Source organism: Pithys albifrons, chromosome 13 (genome assembly GCF_047495875.1).
Source record: "Pithys albifrons albifrons isolate INPA30051 chromosome 13, PitAlb_v1, whole genome shotgun sequence".
NCBI classification, from domain to species: Eukaryota; Metazoa; Chordata; class Aves; order Passeriformes; family Thamnophilidae; genus Pithys; species Pithys albifrons.
Window position 1 is genome coordinate 15,646,667 of NC_092470.1, and position 8,295 is coordinate 15,654,961.

The window sequence follows — 8,295 nt, forward strand, 5'->3', positions numbered from 1 at the left end:
ACACCAGCTCGGTGAACGGAAATGATACATCGACTTTTATTATAGAAGATTCTTGGTACAAGTTTATTAAATAATTTGCCTGCAAGAAGCACTAAAGGATTCTCTGTTGTTTTCCTTCTGGCTCACTGTATCACTTCTCTAGGGCTTCAGATGGACCATCTCTCCACACACTGCAGTTTTTAGGCTTTTCACCCCATGGCATCATCCTAATGAGCTTTGCCTTTAGAGCCTATAGGCATCAGCAGATATGAAACCTCCAGTCTGCCCAAGTCTCAGATTCATTACACTGAGATATTTTCATCCCAGTTTTCCAGTCTATCCAGATTCCTATGCATTATCTTTCAGGTTTCTCTGGTGTTTGTGATCCCTTTCAACTTCATGTCACTGTGTGAACGCCTGTCATCCTTTTTTCCAATCCTTCCTTAGAGTCATCAATAAAAATGTCAAAAAAGACCAAAGACCTGATCTATGTGATGCTCTAATAATCATAATTCTGTAACAGAATTACTCCCTGGTTAGTATTCCTCTTTGTCTGCAAATGCTCAGCTGTGATTTGGTCCATGGATTATTGTGTTCAGATAAACCAAAATGCTAAATTTTATGGTATGTTATCAAATGCTTTACCAAGTCCAAACAGGCTCACAGATTTTTAAGATCAGAAAGAAGCATGAAAACATCAAATCTGCTCCTTTTAATCCTTGGTTGAGCTTCTAACGGTATCACTAAAGCAGCTCTTCCAGAATGTCCAGAGTTGAAGACCCCATGAGAGAAAAAATCAAACACTTTGCTTCATTAATCACACATATGGCTTTTTTTTGTTTTAAAATACTTATTGTTAATTATAATCAGGCTCTACTTTTTAGACACTGGTCCTGTGTCTTTTTTTCCCAGATTAAAGATTACCTAGTAGCCCATTGTTTCTCACTGTGCTTATTGATGTTTCATGCAGTGATCTTTCAGGGGTTTTTTCCTTTTTTTTTTACTAACACCGCTCTTGATTCTACAAACCCTTCTTTTCATATGTACCTATGTGTAAAAATCAGTCTCTGTGATGAGGAGGCAATTTCCAGATTTTGAACTACAGCTTCTAATTCTCTCCATAAACAACTATTTGCCTGCTCTGGTAAGGCTTCCCGTCATGCACATCTTCCTATCGCCGGTTCCCTGATGTACTTTAATTTTCATGTCTTCATACATAACTCAGTTTCAATCATTTCAAAGCTTAGGTAAGGTTCAAGACTATCTTTAAACAATGGTCCTGATTCCCAGCTCACTCAAATGTGGGCAAATGCAGAGCAACTGCTTTGAAGTCAGCAATGGAAAACAGGTATAAAGTCAGGGGAGACAGCTGCAATCTCTTTTGATATCTCTGGAGCAGGTCATGCAGAAATAGAATCCCAAACAATATCTGTGACCAGCTGTTCTGTTCATCCTGTGCCTCCAGTCATTCTCCACATACATCAGATCCCATCTCCCAACTGACAAGAAAACCAACTAATCCAAAAAATGGAATTACCTAATTTTCTTCCCCATTATCTGAGGCTCATAATAGAAATGTGAAATGACCTGCTCTATTTCAGCAGCAAAAGCGAAGATGCCAGTTGACTCTCAGCTCTCAATTCTCACTACATCATATTTCCATTTGCAAAGGTCAGGGTCAAGCCTGGTGGGGATTTTTGTTCAGGAAAAGCTCCCTACAGATTAAATGGTATTCTTTTGGAGTTAAAGTGGGAAGGGGGAAAAAAAAGAAAGAAAAAGCTTCAGGATTTATTTAATGGAAAAAGCCTGTTTCTCAGGTGGTATAACTTGGGGATGTTCTGCTGACTTACACCAGCTGAAGACTGGGAGCATCCTGTACCTGTGCTCCACTATCTCATCCCACAAATTGTGGTCAGAATTATCTAGGCTTCACTCTGTCCTTTTATTTCCGCCAACATGGGCTGTGTGTTGCCTTTCTCTATGGGAAGGACAGTGACTCACCTGCCATTGTGTGGGTTCAGGGATTCCCAACAGCCAGCAGCAGAGGAGAGATGGGCAGCTCCATCCTCACACTTGTATCTGTGATGGATAGTCATCCCACAGGCAGGGAACCAAGAAGAGAGAGAGATATTTAAATGTTTTCTTTACTTGCGCAACCTCTGAGCACAAATATATGGGTGTCTAGATCTGGGCTTCATCTTGAGAGCTGTAAATAAGGACCTGTAAGCTATCTTAAGCTTGCAAATCTCCCTGTCATCCTGAGAAATCAACTGACGTCTCCAGCCAGACCTGGCAGAACACACTTCATTACACTCATTACTCAGAGCTGAAAGCAAAGCCCAGCACTGCGTGTGAAGCTGGAATGTCACAGAGCAGACAGAAAGCAGGGTGAGCACAGCACCCATAGAGCTGGTGTGACCACCAAGGCCATCAGCAGAGCTGGGGTGCTTCCCCTTCAGGGCTGGAACATTGGATGAACACATCTGGATGCCGTACAGAGCCAGTGGAGTGTTTGGGTTCCTGGCACTAAGGTTGCCAAGGAAGCAGTCACAGGATCTCCACCACAACCATCTGCATTGTCTTGTAAGGCATCAAATATGTCAAGGAGATTTCTCCCCTGGGCCATCATCTAGAATTTTGCTGGTGTGTTTGACTTTCTTGGTAGTGAAATGCCATGAAGTTAAAGGAATTAATTCCAAAAGCAGAGAAGGTGAGAAGCTCTTTGCTGTGAGCTCAGTGCCACAGCAGGAGGAAATGATTTTGCTCTTGGATTTGAGTTTCACAGTGTCAGAAAGGCCCATAGTTTACATCTGAGCAGCAGACCTCTACCCTGTCATTTGTGTGCCTAGACGAGTGTCAGCCCCAGGCTGTGAATTCAGGCCAGGTGGTTTGGCAGGACCCTGAAAGAGCTTTCCATAACAAGCTGCTCCTAGACCAGCTTCCCTGGCTGCATGGCTCCAGGCAGGAGATGGAGGGCACTGGACCTGCCTACAGTTTTAGTGCCAACAGCAGTACAGACATCCTTTCTTTCCTGGTCACCCTTTCTTCCCTGGCAATCTTTCCACAGCAGAGGCTGCAGTAGGACTGTGGAGGCACAGGTTTATCCAGGGACTGTGAAGCCAGAGGGATTAAAGGGAGCAGCTCCTGTGAAGTGAGGAAGGGGGAGAGTGACTCAGGCAGGAGCACTGATCCACGTTCTGTGTAGTGAAGCTGCTGTACAGCACATCAGCAGATTTTGGAGAGAGAGGCCAAGCCCTGGCTGGCAGAGTTACATCCAGACAGTTGCAGTGATGAATGGGATGTATTCGTGTAGCAAATGTGCTCCCTTGATGGAAATCACTTTACTGGAGAATTGATGATGCTCGACATGGGTCAATTCATCTCTCCCAGTTCCTTGTCCCTGTGTCCCAGATCCTGCCAGACACAGAGACCACAGCTCACGTTCCACCAGTCCCAAGCATTGCCCAGGTTCTAGGAGTGACTCAAGGCATCTGCAGAGGGTTGGCTTTTTGGATGAAAGGTTTTCCAGATCCATTTGTGGGCAGCTGAGAGTTGTTTGGGAGCTTCATCAGTGAGTCTGAAAACAGCTTTTCAGCCACAAATGAAAGCTGCCTGCAGTTGTAGGGAGGCTGCAGGGCCATTATGCCACAGACAATGCAGTCTGAGGGAGATAAGCAGATTCTGATGGAGCAAAGGGATCTAAAAGAGGGCATTTCTCATTTTGGCGTGCAAATAAAAGTGGAAGTTGCAATAGGGAAAATCCTTGCCAGGAAATAGTAGAAGGAACGAAAACTGGAGACTTCTGTGTTTGGGACCCCAGGGATCAGATGGTCCTTTTAGGCTCCTACTTCATCCTGCATCAGAGTGCAGTCAAGAAACAATATGAGAGTAGTGATATCATCTGAACCAATATGAGAGTGGTGATATGTAGGGACAGGACTCTTGTTCTCAATGAACAAGTGGTTAAATCCAATACATTTTGTAACTTTCTTTCCTAAGTTCAGGGCCATCTTGCAGAACCTCTGAGGATAACAGAAGGAAATTTTCCTCCTCATTGGAAGCACCATTACCGTGCAATGCAGGCTGGCTGGGAAGAACTGTGGAGCCACACAGGGTGGAGGAACAATGCCAGCCTGCCACAGGGATTGGAGTTGCTGCAGCTTTCTCTCCTGCTGTATTACAAGAGGGTTTTAGTAACTCTTGGGACCTCTTAAAACAGATTGTCTGATTCTTGGCAGTATATTTTGAGCGCCCAATTTGTTTCATGGCATAGCAGCATTTGTGGACCATGATGTTTCTATGTCAACACGTGCTTGAGGAGGTAATTTTTTCACCAGAAGTGGCAGGTGTTAGAAGCCAGATCAGAGCACTCTTCACATCATTATTTTTAGTAAAGGACTTTTTTTAACAAGACATTTTGATATGTTTTCTCTATGTGGGATTAAAAGCACTTCAGGCACATGCACGGAATTTTGCTTTATAAATCTGTGGGAGTGCAGATTTTCTCCACTCTTGTCCACTCTTGTTATATTGCCTTTGTGAAATGGGAATAATAAACCTTGTCTGCCTCCTGAAGGGGCAGAGAATTAACTCTTTGAAGTTTGTAAGACCATATAAATGCCTTGCTATTGTTAAACTTACTACTGCTTGGGGCTTTTAAACAGCTGCCACATTTCACTTCAGAGGGGGTTGCCTTGAACTGGTAGGTGAAGTGAACACAGTATATCAGGGTGTTGTGCTGAAAAAAAAGCTTTGGGATCTGTTAGATTGAAAGGCACTATATAAATATGAGTTATGTGTAGAAATAGATTTTATAGCCCTATCATTCTCCTCTGGTGTACCTCTTAATCTAAGGGTTTCACTATCTTTTATGAACACTTAACAAGACCTATATTAAGCTTCAAACCTCTTCAGTGCACATATTTTACACTAAGTCAATGCAGAGGGGACAGACCCATTTTTTTGCCGAACTTACACAGTGGGTCAGCCACGGACCCACCTGGCCTGCTCTGGTAATTAGTAACTCATAATGACCTGCTGCACAGAAAATGATGGGAGAAATGCCAGAGCTTTAGGAAAAAGTGGCCTCTAATGCTGTCATGTTTTGGAAGACGGCACTGCCTTTTCCTCCCCTTTCAGCTTTTCTAAGAATAACGGAAGACTCCTGGTCTCATTTAACAAATGCCAAATGGTTTTGGATTACAGGCTCAAGGGCCATGTGGGTACCCTGGATGAGAAAGATAAAGCAATTTTCTATTCCTGTTCTCAGTCTGAGATAAAATTTCCCTATTAAAATAAGGAGCTGCCAGCACTATGGTTGGAAATTACTTGCTTGCCTTACTTTTTTGGATAACATAAGTGTTGATTAAAAAAAAAAGGTACAGCTTAAGAGCTTCATACCATTCTGCCCAGTCTGATGATCAAAGGTGCTTTTGTTCTTTCTGCTGCTCCTGGTGCTTTACATGGAGAAGATTCAGTAAACAGAGAGTGCATCTGACCAGGCAGCGGCAGGGAAGAGGATTAAGCTCCAGGAGTGAGGCACAGACGGTACCTGGAGGTGACACGTTTTGTACTGAACATTTCATTAGCTCCCACAAGGCTGATGCCTGTTCATTAGCCACATACATCCCAAACCAATTGCCCATGTAGCTCTGCAAGGGATCCCATCACTTTATCCCAACGGTGCTGCATACAAAGCAGGAAAGCTCCAGATTTCAAGCCAGCCCCTCAGTAGGAGATGTAATTAGGGAGCCTGGTCCATCAATATTTCACCACATCTCTGCTCTACGAGGGATCGGGCTGTGGGATGTTTCTCTGTAGCTCATGTGCTTCTTAAACTTATCTCCTTGACAACTCTTTAGTTTAAACAAAGATTATTTTGGAACAGGAGCTGTCAAAAAACCCAGCAGCTCCAGAAGTTTTCTTGTTAAAATATGTTGGCTCGGCAGCACCATCTTCTGTTCTGCCCTTCAAACAGCCCGAGATGTCACACTGCAAACGAGAGAGCATGTGCCTTGGTTAGCTCGGGGCAAAGGAACAGTTTGAATAAGACTGAGTTAATGTTTTCCATGCTGGAAGTCGAAGCCATAAAGTAGCAATCACAAAACAGATGGGAAGGCTGCATCCAGCTTTTCAGGGACTGGCGAGCCCCAGGATCCACCAGCAAATTGCTCCCAGTCAAGTGCTTTCCCAGGTGAGGCACCCTCACTTCGGTGGTTGTACTCCAGCTTAGAGGATTTCTCAAGGGCTATGACCCTCTCCTTACTGCTGTGGCTCCAAGGGAGCAGGAGCTCAGTGCTGCTCTGTACAATCCCTCTTGCACGCTTGCTGAGCTCCACTTTCCCTGGATTTTTGCTGTTGCATTTGCTAGGCTTTAAGGTCAAAACATTTCTCCTTGCCAGAGAATTTGCTTTATGGTTGCTCTTTGGTGGTGTTGCGTAAATGCTGGGTCTGACTCGGCAAAGCCCAGGGAGATCTAGGGACAGGAGAGGAGGAAGGACTTGGAGGAGCTAGTACACACAGGAGTTCTCAAAGAACAGTGAAAAATCAGGAATTACAGAAGGAGCTGCTCCTTGTCCCACTCCTCCAGAGCACATTGTGATTCAGGCAGAGATTGTGGCATGAAGGTTAAATTTGGAGGGCAGCTACAGTAATTTCTCATATGTTCCAGCTGGCTGCTGTCTTCTGTCCGTGTCCTGCGTGCATCCTCTGGGCTGGCAGCTCACCTTTACCTCCAAAACCAGCTCTGCGTCTTCATCCCAACATACAGGCAATGACCCATGTGTACCACTATAGTGTGTGTGGGAGAAAGAGAGGGAATACCTGTGTTTACCTTTACCTTTTACTTCAGAGTATTGTTGCAGGCCCTAAGTAATTAATATCCAAGCAGCTCAGATCCTTGTGTGACAATCATTACACAAAAGAAAAGCGTTCTTATGAAAAATACAACAAAGCCCTTAAACCTAAAACACAGAAGCTCTCTTGTAAGAGACACTCTGTGGCAGGATTCTGCGGCACAGCATCACTCTCACTTTAATATACAGATCAGGGGAATGTAAGAAATGCTTGGAGAGCAGCCACAGATTTCACAGCAGCTGCTGCTACATTTTTGTCAGGATTAAGTTCATTTCAATTATAGAAAGGCTTGTGATCACCTGCTAGGAGGGTTTCAGCCGTTCAGGAGGCCAAGGGTGTGTATATATCTGTATTTAAATGGCAAATGCACAGCACACTCAGGCACCATCCCATTTGCAGAGCACTCTGCAGACATTGCCTAATTAAGTGTTTAAGTATAGACTCCTTCTTCCTTTATAGTGTGATATGAGTGGATTTTTTAAGGTGGCAATTTAAAGGAAGTGAGGAAAGGCAATAAAATGGACATCATGCTGTGCATCCCTTTGTACTGCTGCATTGCTCAGACTATGCCAGGAGAGGGCTAAACATCATCCCTTTTTGTGCTGCTGAAACCCTTCACTGCATTCAATGCAGCCATGGAATGTTCTGTCCCAGTGAAGGAGCACAGACCCACAGTAAACACCGAAAATGAGATTGTTATTTTGCACACAGGTCAGTGGACAAAAGGCTGAGAAACCCATGTGGAAGCCTGCAGGGAGAAGAGGAGGACTAGGAGCAGGGACAAAAGATGGATATCCAAGAAGTGGTGTCTGGTAAGATGATGTGCAGTTTCATATGACCCTTCTGCCAACCAATGATCCCAGAAGTCTCTTCCATGATGCAAGAGATGCCCAGGCATTCAAAGCCTCGTGGGTGCAGTGTGATAGGGAAGAGGCTTACAAGGTTTGTTCTGGGTTTAAGGGTTGGTTTTGCACAGGACTTGCAGCCTGTGCCATTCCCCTCCCCTCTCCAACCCAGATGTGACTCCAGACACTGACCTCTGCAGCTCCTGAAGTTTAATCATATTAAGACTTTGCCCTTTCCTGCCCTTATTTCCCGCCCTTATCTGTAGGAGGTTTGCAGAATTAGCAGCAGATGATCCCACAAGGAATTCCAGTATCCCGTGTGACTGCAGAAGGCAGAAGAGGGGCACCCATTTACATCCCACTCCCCATCAAGGGTATGTATGGGACATCACCTCACAGGGCTGGCCAGCTGATGCTCCCCCTTCCCACCATGCCTGTCTTGTCATCATCAGATCCCACATTCATTGCGAAGGTGGCAAAAAAAGGTCAGAAACACAGACGCCAGAAAACTTGTCAGCTCAGGAGAAGGGAAACCTTTCAGGGCAACAACAGCTGTAGGAATTGACTTCTGGTTGAGGAGGTCTGGCACCTCATGTTCTCATAGCAATGCTGGCAG